The sequence below is a fragment of the Pogoniulus pusillus genome, chromosome Z (assembly GCF_015220805.1).
Source record: "Pogoniulus pusillus isolate bPogPus1 chromosome Z, bPogPus1.pri, whole genome shotgun sequence".
Lineage (NCBI taxonomy): Eukaryota > Metazoa > Chordata > Aves > Piciformes > Lybiidae > Pogoniulus > Pogoniulus pusillus.
In genome coordinates this window covers 96313200-96335704 of record NC_087309.1, presented here as the reverse complement: position 1 = coordinate 96335704, position 22505 = coordinate 96313200, and the positions used below count along the sequence as shown (strand labels likewise).

The 22505-nt window shown below is 41.2% G+C and overlaps 1 protein-coding gene across 3 annotated transcripts in view; it reads left to right on the top strand.

The window, feature by feature from the left end:
- The window catches only part of CSNK1G3 (casein kinase 1 gamma 3), an 80526-nt gene that overhangs the window by 7873 nt on the left and 50148 nt on the right, over positions 1-22505 (top strand). For all 3 annotated transcript variants that reach the window (XM_064176638.1, XM_064176637.1, XM_064176639.1), the window contains exon 2: positions 19668-19737. The gene's annotated coding sequence lies outside the window, so the exon portion shown is untranslated. The remainder of the gene's footprint in view (positions 1-19667; positions 19738-22505) is intronic.

Genomic DNA, 22505 nt, shown 5'->3' with positions numbered 1-22505 from the left:
ACCTTAATTGCCACTGTAGAGACCCTCACCCAAGAAATGAACGAGCTGAAAGCCTCTTTCTCTGAAATGCAGAAGGCAGAGGATGACTGCTCTTCACCTTCAGAATGGGTGCAAGTCTCAGCTGTAAGGAACACACGCCGCCGTGCTCCTCCTCCTCCCCGCAGGAGACCAGCCCAGAGCAGACAGGGTACACACAGGGGGTCACTCTGGAGAACACTGTGTGACCATGGGGAAAACATGGATAGATGGCATGGCCAGCCCACCTCAGCTCTATGGGCCAGGGTAAGGGAACTGCAGGGGACAAACACAGGGAATAACTCCTCCAGAAGAGGGGTTGCCCCAGTGTCCCGCAGGCAGCGCTCTCGCTCAAGGGGTGGTGAAGCCAGTAACTCAGGTCCATGTGCCTCATGCAGTCACACTGCTCAGAATTAGAGGTGCCCTGTCTCCAGCCAGGCGGAGGCCAGGGATAACAGAGTATATTGGGACGTGTTTGTGAAATGGCCTGGCACTTCTGAAGCCGAGAAGTACAGAGCGTTGGTAGACACCGGTGCCCAATGCACTCTGATCCCCTCCAGCCACAGGGGGACAGATACTGTTACAATTGCAGGAGTCACAGGGGGGTCTCGGGAGTTGACTGTGCTGCAGGCTGAGATAAGCCTCACCGGGAATGTGTGGGAGAAGCACTCCATAGTAACTGGCCCTGATGCACCTTGCATCCTGGGGATTGACTTTCTCCGGGAAGGGTACTTTAAAGATCCGAAGGGGAACAAGTGGGCTTTTGGCATAGCAGCTGTAGAGACTGCAGACAAAGAGCAGCTGTCTATCATGCCTGGCTTGTCAGATGACCCTTCCGTGGTTGGTACCCACAAGGTGGAAGATGTCAAGTTACCTATTGCTTCTCGTGTAGTTCATCGCAGGCAATACCGCACCAACAGAGACTCCCTGCTACCCATACAGCAGCTGATTCGCCGCCTGGAGCAGCAGCTTGTCATCAGCAAGAGCCACTCGCCCTTCAACAGCCCGATATGGCCAGTGCGAAAGGAGACGGGGGAGTGGAGACTCACGGTGGATTTCCGAGGCCTGAATGAAGTGACTCCTCCAATCAGCGCAGCCGTGCCTGACATGTTGGAGCTGCAGTATGAACTGGAAACAAAGGAGGCCAAATGGTATGCCACAATTGACATTGCTAATGCTTTCTTCTCCATCCCCATTGCAGAAGAATGTAGGCCGCAGTTTGCCTTCACCTGGAGAGGAGTCCAGTACCACTGGAACAGACTGCCTCAAGGGTGGAAGCACAGCCCTACAATCTGCCACAGCATCATCCAGACTGCACTGGAGAAGGGTGGAGCTCCGGAACATCTGCAGTACATCGATGACATCATTGTATGGGGTGAGACAGCAGAGGAGGTCTTCCAGAAGGGTGAGAAGATCATTAATATCCTGTTGGATGCAGGTTTTGCCATTAAGAGAAGCAAAGTGAAAGGGCCTGCCAGAGAGATCCAGTTCCTGGGAGTTCGATGGCAGGATGGCCGACGCCACATCCCTATGGATGTGGTGAATAAAGTGGCCACTATGGTGGAACCCACTAACCGGAAGGAGACACAATCCTTCCTGGGGTTTGTGGGCTTTTGGAAGATGCACATTCCCGGGTACAGTCAAATTGTGAAACCCCTCTTTGACGTTACAAGAAAGAGGAATAACTTTGAGTGGGGACCTGAGCAGCAGGTGGCATTTGACCAGATCAAACGAGAGGTGGTCCATGCCATGGCCTTGGGACCAGTTCGAACCGGCCCAGAGATTAAGAACATTCTCTACACAGCAGTCGGTGAGAATGGTCCTAGCTGGAGCCTATGGCAGAAAGCTCCTGATGAGACAAGAGGCCGCCCACTCGGGTTCTGGAGCAAGGCGTACAAAGGCTCAGAGACCAAGTATACCCCCACAGAGAAAGAAATCCTAGCTGCCTATGAGGGAGTCAGAGCTGCCTCTGAGGTGATTGGGACGGAGTCACCACTCCTTTTAGCTCCAAGGCTTCCGGTCCTGACTTGGATGTTTAAAGGGAAGGGTTCGACTCCGCACCATGCCACAGATGCCACTTGGAGTAAGTGGATGGCTCTGATAACTCAGAGGGCTAGGATGGGGACTCTCGAGCGTCCAGGCATTGTGGAGGTCATCACCAACTGGCCAGAGGGCACTGACTTTGGAAAGCCAGCAGAAGAGAAGGCAGTGACCCGTGCCGAGGAAGCCCCCCCATACAGTGACCTTCCTGAGGAGGAAAAGGCATATGCTCTCTTCACAGATGGATCCTGCCGCCTGGTAGGCAGCAAGCGAAGATGGAAGGCTGCCGTCTGGAACCCCACACGCAGGGTTGCAGAGGCAAGAGATGGAGAAGGCGAATCCAGCCAGTATGCTGAGGTGAAAGCCATCCAGCTGGCCCTGGACATTGCAGAACGAGAGCAGTGGCCAATGCTATACATCTACACCGACTCATGGATGGTAGCAAATGCCTTATGGGGGTGGCTGAAGGAGTGGAAGAGAAATGATTGGCAGAGAAAAGGGAAGCCTATTTGGGCTGCTGATCTCTGGCAAGACATTTCTGCACGCCTGGACAAACTGCCAGTTAAAATCCGACACATCAGTGCTCACATCCCAAAGAGCAGAGCCACTGAAGAGCAGCAGCATAACCACCAAGCTGACCAGGCTGCCCACATCTGCCAGATTGACCTGGACTGGAAGCACAAAGGTGAACTGTTCTTAGCTCGGTGGGCACATGACTCTTCTGGTCACCAAGGAAGAGATGCCACATACCAATGGGCCCGAGACAGGTCCGTGGACATATCCATGGAGGCCATAACTCAGGTTATCCATGAATGTGACATCTGTGCCACCATAAAGCAAGCCAAGCGCATGAAGCCTTTGTGGTATGGGGGAAGGTGGTCAAAGTACAGGTATGGGGAGGCCTGGCAGATTGATTACATCACTCTGCCTCGGTCTCGCAGTGGCAAGCAGTATGTGTTAACCATGGTGGAGGGAAGCACGGGGTGGCTGGAAACCTACCCAGTACCTCATGCTACTGCCCGTAACACCATTCTGGGTCTGCAGAGCCACATCCTGTGGAGACACGGTACCCCAGAGAGAATTGAGTCAGACAATGGGACCCATTTCAAGAACCACCTTGTAAGCAACTGGGCAAAAGAGCATGGGATAGAATGGGTTTATCACATCCCATACTACCCACAGGCTGCAGGAAAGATTGAGCGACACAATGGCCTGCTGAAAACCACCCTGAAGGCTATGGGAGGTGGAACTCTCAGAAACTGGGAGAAGCACCTTGCAGAAGCCACTTGGCTGGTGAACAGCAGAGGATCAGTTAACAGAGCTGGTCCTGCTCAGTCTGCCCTACTGCCCACAGTTGAGGGAGATGGAGTTCCTGTGGTCTGTGAAAGGAATCTACTGGGAAAGACTGTGTGGGTTGCTCCTGCCTCTGGTGGGGGAAAACCTATCAAAGGGGTGGTATCTGCAGAGGGTCCTGGTCACACATACTGGGTGATGATGGAAACTGGTGTTATCGAGTGTGTCCCTCAGAGAAACCTCTCTTTAGCTGAAAAGGTTTTGAAATCTCAGAGTTGATTCCATGTGTTCCAGATACTTTCAGGTGTTATCTTGTATTATAGTTGTATAATAGTTGTATCATAGTTGTGCAATACTTGCATCATAGTTCATAAGGGGTTACAAGTTGTTTTTGTAGTTATACCCTCACCACTACACGGCGTCCAACAGAACCTACATCACAGCAGCAGCTATCCAGAGTCCTACAGCATCGCATCACACCACGGCGTCCAACCAGAACCCTGCATCTGATTCGTCACTGATGCCCTGCAGTGAGAGACTGTTCCTGATTTCCCTCCAGAGGATGTCTACAGCCATCTCATCTACACCTGTTCCCCTGATGCCAGACATGAAGAGACTGTTCCTGATGTTTTTCTTCGCAGAGGGAAAAGACTCTTTTTCCTGAGTACCAACAAGAACTGTTCCTGATTCACTGACTTTTCTTCCGTTCCTGCCCTGCTCACATCTCAGCAACCTGCACCGGACCAGAGGAACACATCGCCTTGAGATACAGCCGGGGACCAAGAAGGACTTCACAAACTCTTAACCCATGGACACTTTTCCCATCTTTGGAGAAGAAGACTGTTTCATAGGAAGGTGGAAGTGGTCTAACCAAGGGGTGGAATGTATAGGGTTAACACTCCTGGGGGAGTGACCCTGAACCTGACCCTAGGGGTCTCGGCCCCTCCTCAGGGGTGGGCCACACTCCAGGTGATGGTTAGCCCACTCCCCCCACTTCCTGTGGTATAAAAGACAGGAGTTCTCCTGTCTCTTCCTCTTTTTCGCCCTCTTGCTCACTACCTGCGTTCATGACCGCACACACACACTGATACTGTATACCAGCCACGAGGCAGAGACACCATCACACTACTCGGGTTGTATCCATCCCTGTTTTGTATTTTGCTGTTTTCCCTTCCTCATCCTTTGTAAACTCCCCTACCTCCAACCCCTTTTTTTTCTAAGTTATTGTTAAACTTTTCCTTTTTAACTTCCAAATCGAGTGAGATTGATTTATTGGGGTGTCCCTACCTTTTATCTCTCTCCCTGTCTTTTGGGGAAAGGAGGGGGAGGAGGGGAGGGCACTCTATAAACTCTATAAATTCTATAAATTGTCATTGGGTCTACCAAATTTATAAGAGTCTCTGGGAACTTGCATTTGAACCCAAGACACCTGGAGAAGAGGAGGCTCAGGGGTGATCTTATTACTGTCTACAACTACCTGAAGGGGCATTGTAGCCAGGTGGGGGTTGGCCTCTTCTCCCAGGTAACCAGCAATAAAACAAGGGGACACAGTCTCAAGTTGTGCCAGGGTAGGTATAGGCTGGATGTTAGGAAGAAGTTCTTCACAGAGAGAGTGATTTCCCATTGGAATGGGCTGCCCAGGGAGGTGGTGGAGGCACCGTCCCTGGGGGTCTTCAAGAAAAGACTGGATGAGGCACTCAGTGCCATGGTCTAGTTGACTGGCTAGGGCTGGGTGATAGGTTGGACTTGATGATCTCGGAGGTCTCTTCCAACCTGGTTGATTCTATGATTCTATGATTCTATGTACTTTGAGTAGATGTATTTCTGCAGGACATCGCTAATGTAATTGCAATTGTTTTCCTATGTTTTATGATCTTCCATCTAAGTTTATAGCCTGTTTGAGTTTTAACATGCTAAGGCTTTTTAAATAACTCTTTTGCTTAACTAAAATCTGTCAGGAACTTAAAGTAATGTTCCTAGAAATATTTTTTTTAATTCCACACTACATGGATGTAATTTTCTCTGTGGGCATTTATAATCTTCATCAACTACATCTTTAAATTAGATAATATGTATATTATGGCAATGGAAGATAATGTCTTCAGTAGTACAAAAATACAGAGATGATTTATGACAAACAGGACCTTGATTCCAGTTTAAACTTCATGTAGTTTCTGTGTTTGTTCACTGAGTAATTCTTGAGGTGTCATGTTCTTTATTCAGCAAATCACATACAATGACACAAAGTAGACGCAACAGTTTCAATTGGAAGCTTAGTTAATGGTGATGTTTGGATAACAGCCTGTGGAGGTCACTGACAAGTACAGTATATTTTGAGAGGTGCACTAAATCTGCTGTGAAACAGCAGCCACAAAAATTGTTTCAGGCTGTTAAGAAGATCATCCTCTCTAATATTAGGTATTTCTTTTCTTGCTTGGTTCCTGGCTGTGCAAATTTCTACTTCAGCTCTTGCTCTGCATGTGTCTCCTGTATCCTCCAAGGAGCTGATTAAGCTTATATTCAGTGGTTTTCTGCTAGCTTGGTGAGTCTAATGGCTTTACAGAGGTGTTGAGAATTGAGCCGGGTCTAAAGTAAGCAACACATGCAGCAAGTACCTGTGACTAGAGACCGCAGAAGAGAGCCTTTATGCTGACCTGTTATATTGCCTAATTGTGTTTTTCAAAGCAAAATTCCAGACTTGGATTGTATTGTAGACTGAAAACTGTTCTTTTTGGTTCAGTTTATCTTTGGGCTTATGATGCTAATAGAATCTTCATAGAATCCTAAAATTGCCTAGTAAGTGTTCATCTCTTTATGTTTGGAAGGCTTGATGGGCTTTGTTTTTGTACAAAAAATATTGTGCTTCAGAAGTACAGATTCTTGGCAAGTTACCTGTGTGATGCTGGTACTTGTGATTTTATTCAGGATAGGATACACCTTTGCAGCCTAGTAAAATTTACTATTTAAAAAATGTTGTTACATATAGGGAAATCTCTTGAATAGACTTCTATATTTAAGGTATTAAACAGTTTCCATTTTAAGTTTTTATATCTGGACTTATATAGAAATGCAAGATCTTTCATTTATAAATACACAAGTTTCAGTGTTACTTTAGGAGAATTTAATTAGCTTAAAATTAAATACATAATTGGTGATATTCTTTATATTGTTATATGTGTAAATGTAGATAATACAGATATCTTCAATTGTACAGTAAACCTGGGAAGCCGAAGTAATATAGAGATTACTGTTAGGGTGGTACTCTAAGGGTCATGGGAGACATGTTTCACTCTGACCTTGTCCAAAAATATTTTCTGTTTGTGCCTTGCAAACACTGGTTTCCGAAAACAAAGAAGTTTAATATAAAACATTCTTCCTTTCCCTTTCTTTGGAAAATTGCCTCAAACTATTGCTTCTCAGTAATTTCAAATATAAGCAGGTTGCTCAATGTATCTGATTTTGAAAGTTTTTGCTTTTATTTAACATTTGTTGTCAGTAGGCTGAGGCATTCCTAAATCTGGAGAGATAAAAAGTGGTGAAACTTGAATTTACAAATACCACTAAACAGGCAGAGAACAGTTTTATCAACAATAGAAAAAGAATGGCTAGATTTACTCCTCAGCTTTTGCTGAACTGAGAAATGTCTTTGCCTTCCAAGAATGCTTTTTTAATGTTTGCTTTTAATTTTCTGACTTTGAGCTTTAAGTAGATTCTGTTGATTGTACTTGGAATTTTCTTCTGGAAAAAAAAAGTCCTGTATTTTCAGAAAGTAAGTGTTTTTGATCTGTAGCTTTCTTATCTGCTGCCTGTACAAATGAGGAACTTGGGCAGTTTTTATCTAGCTTACGTCCTTTTATACCTCTGACAATATGTTCCTATAAGCTTCAAATAAAACAATTTAGGTAGAGTAGATATTTGCCAACTATCCGCAGTGAGCGAAGGATGTTATCTGCTGTGTGTGGCAGATGCTTAGAAGCTGTTCAGCTTTCAGCGTGTGGTGCTGAGCAAGCATCAATATCTCTCTTTAGCTGAATAGTAATGGAAGGCAAGAGTTTTATTGTGGTAATAAAGTAATGATTTGGCAGAAAGCAAAGCTCAAGATGTAACAGAGGGAGGCCTGGCAGTACTATGGAAACGTGGAAGATACTCAACAGGCTGCAGCAGCAGTGAGGCTGTGTGGGTGGTGAACACTAATATGTAGAGATGAGCTACATTGTTGCTTCTGAATCTGTTTTAGTCTCCTTAAGTAGTAAATTAAGAGTTTAGTACACAATGCCTGCATCAAATACTAGCATGTTTTCATTTCAGTGCATGAGAATTTTATGACTAAAAAAGTAGTGTATTTAACTGTTGTCAGACCTCAGCAAAACTGGTATCAGTAGCATACAGGTTATTTTGTTCTCAGAACTTTTAGTTTGCATCACATGATTTAAAATTCAGTGGGTTTGTGTAACCAGCAATTTTTTTGAGAACTATTTTTTTTTTTCACTAAGTTTCATAGGACATCTTTAATTTAAGTATGTTTTGCATTAGATGAGTAATAATGACTTATCAGGTCTTAACCTGTGGTTATTTTTTAAAAATTATTTTAATTAAAAAAAATAAATTCTTGATGCATCTTGTGGGTTCAGTATGAAGGTTTATGTGATATTTGAGGCTTTTTTCTGTATAATGTTTTATTCTTAAACTCACAGTGAAGGCTTTATAGAGACCTTTTTGAAAATATAATGCTGTAGTTTCATTTTAATAAAGGCAATTTAGATGGACTTTGTAATGAAAGCTTTGCATGTGAGGGGAGAGCTGTAGGTGTAGCTGATAGTAAAGTACTTGAAATTTATTGCAATAGGAGGTACCTGTCTAATTTACAAAGACTATGAAAACAGCAGAGTAGTTTGATTGACATGTAGTTTGCCATTGTCAGAAAACTTGACTGATTCACAGATGCAAAGCTTTGGGAATGTTTTCTTGTACTGTGGGTTATCCCTTATGTGCAGGGCTGGCAAGAACATGTATGGTTAACATCTCTAGTAAGCTTGTGCATTGTCAGTGGCAAAAACACTGTCAAATTAAGTCTGAGGAGTTTTCTGCTACTTTCTGCCTCAAACAGAAATACAAATAGTTTTAATTAAAGCACTTGTCTGATTTGGAAAATAAGCATAGCAAAGAACCTCCCAATAGGAGAGAAGAAAACAAATTCAAAGAAAAACTCTCCCCCACGTAACCCACTTGTTGATAAGTTCTGGTGCTGTTAAGTAAGTACGTGCTAGAGTTTTCATATGGTGGTTTATCTGTCTCTTTGTTGTTACTTATTCAAGATTTGTTGAAATCTAAGGCTTTTGGAAACACTAATTATTACAGTCCAGCAGAACTGACACTTGGGAGAAAACTGAAAAAATATATCCTGACTGTTCAAGTCTGGGTGACATGAATGAAATAAAACTTTTCTGAACCTGCTTTGTCAGGTGGAACCTGCTTAACACTGGAGTTTAACAGAGAGTGACTTTCCAGTTCGATGTATGCATTTTCTTTGTTTCTACCTGGGAAAACGGTGAAAGACGTGACTTAAATAGTGAGTGAGTGACTAGGGCTGTGACAGGGTTTTCCTGAGCTGGGGGACAAAGGATTATTCCCCACTTCTTGTATCCCAGTGTATCTGTAATGGCTATGTGTACAATAGCATGCGTTATAAGCTGAAGGTCAGTATGGTTTTAGATGAACTGAAGTAGGAGAGCTATAGCGGGGAGAAATAAACCCCAAATTATTCAGAAACTGCTGAGAGGGCAAATAAATTTTGGTAAAGTCAAAATGAGGAAAGACAAAAGTACTAAATATTCTCAGTAGTTCCATGTTTTCTGTGAAACTTAAGTATGTGCCTTTGCAGATCTGCTGATGTTGAAGGGAATAATGTTTAGTACTAGTGCTGTTAAATGACTGTCTTACTTGATAAAATCATGATCTGTCAGACATGAGCAGATGATGTGTTATTTTCTATGCTAGTTTTTCAGGATCATAGCACAACAGTTAATATCTGATGTGATTCCAGTTGCAAGTTGAAACACTTCAGAGTTGAAATATTTTGATATGAATTTGGTCTGCCTCTAGATTCTTACAGTAGAAGAGGACCATGTAATTAAATATAAGGGCAAGGAGAAATTGATCTCAGTGAATGAAATAGACTTTTCAGTTTCCAAGCTGCTCTTCTTAATCACTATGGAAAACTAAGCATGTGCTATGTACTTTATCTTGTCCAAACTCTAACCTGAAACCAGAATTAGTCTTTTGGAGTCTTAGAAAATGTGTATGGTTGGGTTTTTTGGGTGTTTTGGTTTTGCTTTTTGCTTTTTTTTTTTCCCCCACAAAACTGGAGGGCTTAACAGTTGTGCTTATTTTTGTTTCTAGGCTTTGTTGTGTAAGATGAAAGGCAGTCCTTGCTTTGCTTTCTACCTTTCAGATGTGTTGAAATTTACAGTTTCTTTAGCCTAACTTTAATCTATATCTTTCAGTAATTCTGCCATGTCAGTTGAGTGCTGGTGTTACAATGCTTGATGTAGAAAATCGAAGCATCCATTATGCAGCATTAGCTAGCTCAGCATTAGCTTTCTATCAGCCCATTTAAGTCGGTGTTGGGAGTGATGTTGAAAAAGTGAAGAAACATTACTGGAATGCTGCTTACCCATTGGTTACTGCCTTTCAAAAAATTGACTTTCAGCTGTTACTGTAATAAGATCCTGTGAGGAGAACGCATGCATGGAAGTTTTAATCAAGTACTTGTGTGGAATCCTGAAGTGAAGTTGGTAGGATTTTGTGGAGAAATCCACTCAGATTTACTTTGATATTTTCCGTTAGGCTGCTTATTTGAGTGAATCTGGTTTGTGTGTGTTTGTGATCATAGGTTACGTAGATTTATATTCAATGACATAAAACTTAATGTTGTAGGGGGAGGATCTTACAGATCTGTAAACAAAAAGATTTTTTTTTAATTGTAAAATTCATAGTCTCATTTTCATACCAAAATTCCTAAGTTCTGTTGTTTTGTTTTGCAAAACTGTTCTGTTAGTCTAAAATTGGTTGAAGGCAGAAGCAGAAAAAGCTGGGTACTGCCTGAACAGTGTGTTTGTCTGAAGTGGTCATAGAAAGTTAACAGAAGAATCTCTGCAAAAAGAATTTTAAGTAAAAAAAGACAAGTGGTAATGTGAAAGGTGCTTCAGACTGAAACATCTCATTGTTGGAGGTGCTGCTGATGCAAACAATTTAAGTGCAGTTGTGATGTGTTAATTGCCTTGCAGTGTTGAATAAAATAAAACTGAAGATCTCTTGACGCTGTTGTATTGGAAATTAATAATCAGTTATGAGTTATGAATATAGTTTTTCTGTATGATTTTTTTTTTTAAATTTGGGAAAATTCCCTGAGATTCTTTGGATTTTCAGTTGACAGGAAGTAGTTGCACAGAGGGTATTTACAAACATAGAATTAACAGTTTACACAATCAGAACCTGGAAAATAGGAACATGAAAACAGGGAAATTCTAACTGGAGTATTAGAATTGACTCCAACATATGTACTCACAGCACTTTTGATCCCTGAGTAAGTCTCCTGGACCAAAGATGCTTTCAAACTCACGATAATGGTCCCGAGGTAAAATACAATGTATTCCATGCACAGGGAAGGAGAGGAGAGACCCTGCTGCTGAGCTACTAGGGCAAGCTGCATACACATGGCCGCCTTGATTTCCAGTTAACGAGCCACAAAAGGGGAAAGGCAGAAAGGCTGAATGCAGAAAGGCAGGAAAGCAGAAGGGCTTCTGTGCAGAAAGGCACAGTTTCTAAATCACCCCCCATTAAATACTTAATTTTGAAAATCAAACTGGCCAATAGACACTAGCACCATTGTTCTGGCCGAGGAATTCAAGCTTCGTGCCTTGTTTGACTATGCAGACACGTTGAGGGGCAGCACAAAACACCTGACACGTGGTGCTAACCTCCTAGCCCTCAAGGCTTTGTTCATCCGGCTCAACTTCCTGGACCTGCAACAGAAAGAGGACAGCAAGGGCTAAACCAGCCTGGCTGGGTTTATGACCTACCAGAACAGCTGTGTATACTGAAAACAGATTGCACATTTGAGCTCCTGCACGACCTGTTAGAGATTTTATTTGCCTTTGGAATTAGAGTATTATGCTTACTTTCTAAAATGTGAATGTTCTGAAGTGTGAGGAGTTTGAGCTGCATGTGATCAAGAGACAGTAAATGCTTTGCTCGTTTTCCGTCTTTGTTGCTGAAACTCTAAGAAAGATGTCCAAGTCATTAATATATTCCATACTTTGTGAAATATTTGTGGGAAATATGGGATCTGCTCTTCAGTATTCTGAAAAGTGATTTGCTTGGGAAAAAAAACATGACCAGTGTTTTGTGCTGGTCTGAATAGGGATGGCTGCAGGAGGTCTGATTCAAATCCATCTACTTTTCTTGTGTGTTCCACCTGTTTCTCATCTTATATAGAGAAGTAGTCCTCTTATATGAAACTGCAAAAGTTCATACTTGTTTCTTGGATTATTTCATGTTCGCTGAAATAATGTTTTTTTTTGGGGGGGGAGGGAAAAAATTGTATTGGTTCAGGAGATTTGCAATTTTACAGTGCTTCTGAGGTAGGTGCTTGCTTGACTGAAGTTAAAAGGTAAATATGAATGTACCTAGAAATGGGAGAATAAGCCATACTTAGACGAATCAACTAACATCTAAAAGTATGATTTTTTTTTCTTGAGCTATATTAAGAGTGGTAGAAAGTTAAAAGGCAGAAAATGCCAAGCTATATTTTTTTGTTTTGTTAAAATATTAAAAAAAAATAGGCTGCATTAGACTTGCAGAAGTTAGACTCATGTTTTCATGTGTATCAACTGGGTTATGTTGTTGTGAACAAAGTGAGTTGCTGATGAATAATTTTATTATTCAGATTACATTTCTTGGAAGATGTTAAGTGATACAGTAATGGAACAGTTTCTGTACAGGTTATTGATAACTGGAGAGAGAGACTGTCAGGAGAAATTTAGAAGTGGTGTGGGTTTTTTTTTTTTTTTTTTTCCAAAGCTCATGTGATGAGGATGCAACTTCTGTGGAAGTTCTACATACAAGCTATTTGAACACTCTGATTTTGTGTTTAGTTTTGACAGATCCGCCCCCCCAACCCCCCCTGCCAGAATTTAGGAAGTGATGAAATAAGTTAAAATCAGATTGGTGACATTTGAGATATGCAACAAACCTTTTAACATCTGTACTTATTTTGGACTTCATATCTGGAAAAAAAAATAATTTCAGACTCAAATTAGTGAGCAAAGTGTTGTAATACCAATATTGCAAGCATTTATAAATATACAGAATATTTAGACAAATATAAATTGTTGGAATAGCAACTCTACTTTTTTGGTCACATGAAGATCATGTGAAGTTTTGAGTTTCATAGGACTAAAAAGGAAGTACTTAAATATTTAGTGGTTAAAAAGTGAATTTATTTTTCATTTTAAGTAAGCAGTGAATCATACTAGGTCATGTATAAATTTTGAGATTTTTCTCAATTCAGATTCTATCCCAAGATTTTGTTAAGGTTAGTAACTTCTGTGCTGACCTTTCAAGGGCTCTTCAACTGTGAACTTTTTATGCTGGGAAACTGAAATTGCACAGATGCCCTCTATTGCATGGGGACATACATAAAACTGATTCAGTCATGTTAGAGCTAGGCTAGAAGGAAGCTCACACTCTGAGATTGATTTCAGGTTTGTAGTATGAATATTCTAAAAGAGGTTTGCTGAATAGAATTACATATTACTCTGTCAGTAGTCCAAATGTGTTTTTAACATTCAAATGAATATTAGAAATTGAATATGACTTTTCTCTGAAATAAGAGCTACATAATAGCTGGATTATTCCATGAAATATGTGTTCTGTTAGAAGAAAGCTCTTGGAAAGCTATATATGATGGTGGTAAGGTTGTGAGATTTTATTTTTCAAAATTAATATTGTTTATTAATTTTTATGTTCAGGACTCTTATCACTGACCAGTATTTTTAATAATAGATTCTTTGCAACAGTCATGAAAACTTTACACAAAGGAGAATACAGGATCTAGAACCTCTAAGAAATAACTAGCAACCATACAACAAACATTAAACTGTTAGAACTGGGAGTTTCTTGCAGTCTATTATACTGCTTGCCCACTAGAGACACTGAAGAAGCTCCTTTCTGCTGAAGGCAGAAGGGATTTGGATTCAGTTACAAAGAGGCTTTTGTGTATTTACTCACAAAAGTTATCCTGGATTCCTGGGGCTAACTAGTTTTTAGACAGTACCCAAATACTTGCAGGGGGTTCTGTCAGCATCTCAATAGATGTTGCGGCTTTCTAGGCTCTAACAGGATGCTGGGAGAAAGGCAAATGATCTGATCCTGGTTCCTCTTGAATGCCTCCTGACTTGGCATTGCAGAGATTCAAGCGGGATGTGTTGCAGATGTGCAGTCTTGGCATGATGTCACACTGGCTAAGTGAGCCCATTGCATGAAAACATGCCTATTACCAGGGAATTCCTATTCGCTGGTAAACTGAGGCAAGGCAAGTTTTCACGTAGACAAACCCAAAGTATCAGGGCTTGTTATTGTGTAGGAGGCAGTGTTGCAGAGCATGGCAGAATGCAATGGCAATGGGCAATAAGGCAGGAGCAATTGCAGAGCACATTAAGGCAAAAGCAAATTAAGGCAAAGCACATCGAGTTTACTTGCTTATCTCTTTGTATCAGTGTAGCCTGAGACTAATGGTTCTTTGGCCATGTGTTAGCCAGTCAGAATGGCAGTTTTCCAAACTTAACCATATTAGGTAAAGTCAGGGCTTGCTTTTACCTGTTGAGGGCAGAACACAAACAAGTGTATAAACACACAAAAGTACCCTCTTTACAAGTTTGGAAGGGACATAGTGGCACCAGGCCTTTTGTCCTCCTTTCTTGCAGTTGCTTTTCCCATCAGCTGAAGAATGGAGAGCAGAAAACATGTCTGGGCAAGCCAAGACATGTTTAGGCCTATTTTGGCCTTCCATGGCACTATAGCAGAACTCTAGAAACTCTGTAGACTCCTCTATAAGGTATGAGAAGAAGCTTTGCTGCTAGATTAATATCAGTGCCAAAGTCCATGATGCCTTGGAAGTAGAAGTACATTAACAGAGAAGCATGACAGATAAGGAGAGGAGAAGATGTATAAAAATGTAGGACCCTTGTGCTAAAACCAGAGATTTTTCTTTACTATCTTTTTGTTTTGTGGAATCTTTTATTTTCCTCCCTACCTCTTCTGCTGTAGTATGCTTTTTTCTAAAATTAGATAAAAATGCTAATATACTGACACTAGCAGTGATACAAGATCTTGTAATTAAACTCTGAAAGAAAATGGGTATGAGTATGATACCTAGGGGAGCAGTTATGGTTGTTTGTTTCATTTGGCAGTGTCACTTCCAGATGTAATTAATAAGCCAATTTTACTATGAATGAGCTGTCCACACCAACGTGCAAAAAAAAGTCTTAAGTTTTATTTTGTGAGATAATAAACAAACAGTGCTGGATGTGAGGGGAGTCTGCGCCCACCAACTTGTAACCATTTGTTGGCATACACTTGACCTTTTATATGACTAAGTTCTACATAAGCAATGAGTTCTATGAATTATGCATTACAATTCCCGGAACTATGCAAAGCAGTTCTTGGAAGAGGTGGAGCATTTGTGTGCCTGCGTGATGTGACTCCCGGGGTCTTTCTGTCCCTTTTTCGGTGATCGACAGATGAAGTCAGAGGTCTTCCTGCCCTGTCCCCTGAGTAACCTCCAGGTGGTGCGCACGCTCCCTTTGTTGTTTACATTCTCAGCACTAACAACAGAAACTCATTGGATGAGGCACTTCTGCCATCTGCTCCCCCTACAATGATACATTTACCTATCTCGACACAAAATATATCCTTTTTTCTCACACAAGCAATATTTATTTAGGAGATATAAAGTTATTTTAATAGGTTTATTTTAGAGTAAATCTGAAACATAAGAAAGGAAGTAGCCAGTAAGTTTTAGTTTTTAAGGTGACTTGCACCTTTGAATTTGAACATTGTTATGACAAAGACTTTGAAATATGTAAACTTGAGTACAGTTACACTAGTACTGTTGATGCAGGCACAGTCATTTGGGAGATGCTTGAATACCGTTACATGAGTTTGTCGTTTGCTCTGCCTTAGGTAGGTTCCCAGGAGGTTGTTATTGCTGTATAGTAGGATACACATGTGGTGTGTAGTCTTTGGTAGAGTTAATTGGAACATTTTCAGCTGAAATGGAGAGATGCTTTATATATACCTTTGTAATCTAGTGATGCCTAAATTGTTTTCTATTTGTCGCTGCTCCTTGTGTGCTAATCCTTGTATTAGAATTTTTATTTTGGTAGCCTGCAAATTTCTGGCAATAATTTGACATTGACTAAATAAAGCAAACTTTGAGTGTGATGTTCCTTGCAGTGCAAGAAGTTAGATATACTTGTGTTGTAATAAAACTCAGTGGTAATGTTGCCAGCCTAAATGGGGCTTTGAGGTCTTATTTTCTTTGGTAGATGCGAAAGAAGTTGTGCTTGAGAATGTGTCTGATATATGGTAATGGTGCAACAAAAAGAACTGGCAGTTGTTTCCTGGGCACTTGAAAAAGAAGTCCTTTAATAGTAATATGATTAGAAGATGTGATCAAATTTATGTGATCTTCTGTAATTATGTTTTTTTTTCTTATAGCTGGTGTTGCAGTGCTCTGTTGTTTCTTGAATACTGAATCAAGAAGGAAAAGATTAGTAGGATTTAAAGAAAACTTTCTTCAGTGTAGATTTAGGTGAAGATTGTTTTGCTTCACAGGTTTTCTGTAGCAGCATATGCTTACTTAATTTATAATGTGTTCTTTTGGATGATATGTGCACTTGGAACAGTAGCAGTAAAGCTGTTGAGTGTACTCTGTATGTAATGAAGCAGAAGAAAGAATAGAGCCTGAATATATTTCCTAAGTTACCCATTTATTTATGATACATACACTGTTGCAATATTTTTTTTCAATGCCTTTAAACAGTTTTCTTTAATTTACTCAGAGATCATAATCCATCCATTAGAAGGAAAAAAACAACAACCAAACAAACCCAATAAAAATCCCTGATTTTTTTCTTTATTGAATTCATCCAGAAGTGAGATATTTGCTTGATTTTATTTTCTATATATCTAATTCTGTATGTATTCTTAGGAAGTTTTCAGTCTTCTGAGTTCTTCAGAATTATACAACTGTGCCACATGAATTTAAATAAAAATAATTTGAGTGTAATGGTAAGTTGAGTATCGTTTTTGTTTAGGGAACTTGTCTAGTTCCATTAAAACTCGAATGAGTTTTCTCTGTGGAGAATTTTACACAGCAGAGGGAGCACAAAATAAATGTTTCAAACAGGCTGGATTTTCTGAGTTGTAATCTTCTTGTCAATAAAGCAAGCAAGCTTTGCGTACAAAGCATCACTGATTGTGTCCTGGAGAACATATTCTGTGGTGTGAAAATGTCCCTTCAGGGAAATAACCTGAGAGGTCCTAGGAGACTGGAAAATGGCCAACGTGATCCCCATCCACAAGAAGGTTCAGATGGAAGAGCCTGGGAACTACAGACCCATCAGCCTGACCTCAGTGCCAGGGAAACTGATGGAGCAGGTTATCTTGGGGGTGATAACTGCGCACCTGAGGGATGGCAAAGGGCTCAGGTCCAGCCAGCATGGGTTTAGGAAGGGCAGATCCTGCCTTTGCAACCTGATCTCCTTCTATGATCAGGTGACCTGCTTGGTGGATGTGGGGAGGCCTGTGGATGTGGTCTATCTGGACTTCAGCAAGGCCTTTGACACTGTCCCCCACAGCAAACTGCTGGCTAAGCTGTCAGCCCGTGGCTTGGATGGCAACACTCTGTGCTGGGTTAGGAACTGGCTGGAGGGCCGAGCCCAGGGAGTGGTGGTGAATGGTGCCACATCCAGCTGGTGGCTGTCACTAGAGGTGTCCCTCAGGGATCAGTGCTGGGCCCCATCCTCTTCAACATCTTCATAGATGATCTGGATGAGGGCATAGAGTCAGTCATCAGCAAGTTTGCAGATGACACCAAGCTGGGGGCAGATGTGACTGGGTTGGAGGGCAGAAGGACTCTGCAGCGGGACCTTGACCGCCTGGACAGATGGGCAGAGTCCAATGGGATGGGGTTCAATAGCTCCAAGTGCAGGGTGCTGCACTTTGGCCACAACAACCCCATGCAGAGATACAGGCTGGGGTCGGAGTGGCTGGAGAGCAGCCAAACAGAGAGGGATCTGGGGGTGCTGATTGAAACCCACCTGAACATGAGCCAGCAGTGTGCCCAGGTGGCCAAGAGAGCCAGTGGCATCCTGGCCTGCATCAGGAATGGTGTGGTCAGCAGGAGCAGGGAGGTCATTCTGCCCCTGTACTCTGCACTGGTTAGACCACACCTTGAGTACTGTGTTCAGTTCTGGGCCCCCCAGTTTAGGAGGGACATCGAAATGCCTGAGTGTGTCCAGAGAAGGGCGACGAGGCTGTTGAGAGGCCTTGAGCACAAGCCCTATGAGGAGAAGCTGAGGGAGCTGGGATTGTTTAGCCTGGAGAAGAGGAGGCTCAGGGGTGACCTTAATCCTGTCTACAACTACCTGAGGGGTGGTTGTGGCCAGGAGGAGGTTGCTCTCTTCTCTCAGGTGGCCAGCACCAGAATGAGAGGACACAGCCTCAAGCTACGCCAGGGGAGATTTAGGCTCAAGGTGAGGAGAAAGTTCTTCACTGAGAGAGTCATTGGACACTGGAATGGACGTGGCACTTGGTGCCATGATCTAGCCTTGAGCTCTGTGGTAAAGGGTAGGATTTGATGATCTGTGAGGTCTCTTCCAATCCTAATAATACTGTGATACTGTGATATTGTGATAATGGCTTGTCTATGCTATTCAAATATGGAAAACTGCTTAACCAATCTTCAGGGCATAGAGATCTTTAGGGAATGATCCCTTCAGTCCTTGTTTTGGATTTGTTAAAGAACTATCACCTATTATAATGCAGAAAGAACATGACTGAAATTGTGAGATCAAGTGCACTGAATTCTGGAAATGACTATACCTGTAGGTGAATTACATCATGTTCATTTCATTGAGCAGAATCTGTAGTCTTAAGGCTAAGTGTTTGTTTATTTGCTTAATATGGCTGCGTGTTCTGTGATTAAGTTTTGTGTTGATGCAGATCAGTAGTCTGGCTGTCTTTTGCAATCAGTTCTAAAACTGAGCTTAAGATACCATTTCCACAGACATTAGGCACGTGACTGCTGTCAGCCAGTTGAAACTATTATTTAGCTATTGTCTTCACACTTCTCAGTTGCATTTGTCACATCTCTTCTTGAATTTCTGGCATTCACTCTGCAGTTCTTGGGAATGTCTATTAAATTGTGGAATCATAGAATGGCTTAGGTTGGAAGGGACCCCAAGTATCACCCATTTCCAACTCCCTGCCATAGGCAGGGACATATCCCACTAGAACAGGTCACTCAAGGCCTCATCCAAATAAATTTCATCAAATAAATAAACCCTCTATTAGATAATGTTAATTTTGCATCTCAGTTATTCTATCTGCTTCATTTAAGGTCTACATGCATTGTAGGTCTGATTTCGACTTAATGATTTGATTACTTTTACTGCTATGTGACAACCATTTTGACCTTTTTCATAAACTTCAACATAAATAGTTAATTCCATAACATTGCTTGGTTAACTTGTATTTGGTGGTGTGTTTGCCATTATACTGATACTTAATCACATTTTTTAAACAAGTATGCTTATTTAAACCCTAACAATATTCTCCAATGTCTGGTTGAAGCATGGGTTAAGTGTGCTCATTTATATAGGCAGAGATGAAAAAAGAAAATTAAAGGGAAAGTGAAGCTGTGAAATAAGGATGGAACATTTTCCAGACAGATTGCATGTGAGGAGAATAGCCTCTAACTAGCACGTAACCAGAAGGGGTTTGTGCAGATCATTTAGAATGCTCACACTGTGTGTATTATTTTTTGAGTTGAGACGATGCACTCTTTTAAGTGGTGTCTGACTTCAGAGCCCTACAAATTCTGCTAAGCCATTGAAAAAAATAAGCTGTACCTTCCTTAACCTTTAAGGAAAATTAATGCAATTCCTGTAACTTGTAATTTACAAGCATTCTGCGTCAAAACTTTTTGCATGCTCAAATAATTGCAAATACTCATATTTGTCTTTGTCTTTTAGTGTTTTCCTCTAGAATGTTGGCATCATGGTGAAGAAAAGATAGTGCCTTCAGAGTATAACACTGTCATAGGTATGTGCATATAAATAGACAAATTCATGAATACCTTCTGTATTTCTAAGATAAATGCATCATAATATGCTGTACAGGAGCTTTGCTATGAAGAAAGTCTAAGTCTTCTCTTTTTTTCAAATTAGCTGCAAATGTATTTTATAAGGAAATAAAGAGAACACTTTTGTCCTTGAGAAACTGACAGGAATGTTTGTGTGTCTCTACCTTCTGATATGCTGTGTGTGGAAAATATATGAGGCTTCTGATATTTGTTTATCAGTAATCTGATAAAAGGTGCTAATTTCAGTTTATTCATTATTAATTAATTATAAAACTAATTCTGTGACTGTGAATTAAGTAATTGTTTTTTTTTTCACTATTTGCTCCAGAGTACTTTGTTGGATTTTATTAAATTATTTTCCTTCTGTGTTTTGCTTTCAAAATAGTAAAATCATTTGCAAAACTAATCCACCTGGTAAATACTGAAACTTAAACTCATCTTTATCACTTATCTTTTCTGTTAGTGCAGGTTTAAAAATTAGATCTGAAAAACAGCTTGTTAGTCTGTGTGCAGACATAAAGTTTCAGAAGTAGTGCTTTCTTAGAAAAGTCTATGGTCAGCTCTTCTCCTGGAATCACTTTCTGCTTTGAAGAAGCAGTTTGCTCACCTGTAGTCTGCAGTTTCACAAATTTACTTTTGTTAATGCACTGGGTAAACCTGCCCCCATTCCCTGTCCTCCTTTGCTGCTTGGGAGAGGGAAGGAGGTAAAGGAATGGGAAGTTAAGGAGTGAAGTTACACTTGGGAAGAAAGGGTGTACAGGAAAAGTTTTTTTAGCTTTGTCTTTGTTTCTCACAATTTGCTCTATTTTAATTTGCAATAATAATCTTGCCCAAGTCAAATCTGTTTCTCCTGTGACCATCATTAGTGAGTGATCTTCCTGTCTTGATCTTGACACATCAGGTTTTTCATCTTGCTTTCTTTCCTGTATCCTTTTGGGGAGGAATGATGAAAAAGCATCTGTGTGGGGACCTTGCAAAAGATTTTTTAAAAGAGCAAATAAATTTTCTCAAATTAGCTCAGATTTTAAAACTAATTAAAACCTAACTGCTGCAACTTCAGCTTCAGAGTTAGGAGTGGAACTAAAAATTTCTGGCAACAGTATCTTCGACAGTATTCTGTTCCAAATCGACTGTTTCAGTTGATACATTTACTTGTGAATTGCTTAAAAGAACATCCAATTTGATATTTAAATGCACAGTGTTACACAACAAGAGATTTGCAGTGTCTGAGGCTGCGTGAGTGTTGAATAATCTTAAACTAGTGTTGTTATAAACTCACTTGAGAGAGTCTGTTGCCATTAGTGCCTAACAAACTGGTACATAAAGTACTAAATTGTGGAAAATGGTATTTAAGTGTGTAGATAATATATTTTGAAAATGCAGATTCTAAGTGTATTTCAGGTCTCTGATAACAGTACTATTAAGGGATGGACTTGGTTGATTTGGACTTTCCAAATTAAAGATCTTCCTATGCTTGTAGATCAGTTTAAAAAATATATTATGCAGTGTAATTTCTTACTGGTAGAGCTTCAGTTTCTTGTTAACTACTCAGCTTCTCCAGGACCTATGTGCAGACAGAGCAGCTAACATGCTTTGCATAAACAACAAATAATCTGTCCATGAGCTTGCAGTTTGGCTTCTCCTGAACTGTATATTACTGTTTTAGTTGAAATAGTGTGATATTGGAAGCTTTTCTGGTAATGATGGATGTCCTTGTGCTCACAAGTACTTTATTAGATACCTTGGAGATCATCATTGCCCTGCTACTGAGTTTCTGCTGCCCTTTGTCCATATATTACTGATTTTGTTACTCTCTGCTTCTGATGCATGGTGCTTTAATACTAAGCACATGCAGATCCCAACCCATTACAGCAAAGAGATAACAATCTGAGGGCCGTGCCAGGATACGAAGTTTTCTTGTCACGTCTTTAACCTGGGCCCCAAGAATGCAGCAGATGTCCATAAGAAGTGTGTCTATTCTGCAAATCAGGTCTTGTGTTCCCTTCAGAAGGGAGCTACCTATGACAATAGCTTGTCTTTTTTTCCTTTGTGGAAGAGAAAAGAGACTGTCACCTTTGTCTTGACCCCCACCCCTCAGATATATTTATAGATGCTGATAAGCTCCCCTCTCAGCCCTCTATTCTGAAAACTGAACAGCCACTGTTCTCATGGGAGAGATGCTCAAGCACTGCAGTCATCATCTATTGGACTCTATCCAGCAGATCCCTCTCTGTTTTGAATTGGGGAGCTCAAAAGTGGACACAGTGTTCTAGGTGTGGTCTCACCAGGGCAGAGTAAAGGGGAAGGAGAACCTCCCTAGACCTGCTGGACACACTTTTTTTAATGCACCCCAGCATGTGGCCCTCTTTGTCAGAAGGGCATGTTGTTGTCCTGTGGACAATTTACTGTCCACTAGGATTCCATGGAGCTGCTTTCCACAGGACAAACCCTAGTCTGGGCTGGTGCCTGCTGTTATTCCTCCTCAGATGCAGGACTCCACACATGTCTTTGCTGAACTTCATAAGGTTTGCCTTCACTCAGATCTCCATCCTGTCCAGATGTTGCTGGGTGGCAGCACAACCTTCAGCCCTGCCACCCTGTCCCGAGTTTCGTATTGGCAGTGGACTTGCTTGAGGATGCACTCAAACCCCACATCCAGGTCAAACTTTCTCAGAATTCTTTATTACAGTATCAAGTCAACTTTTTTTTTTTTGATAAAATCTGCATT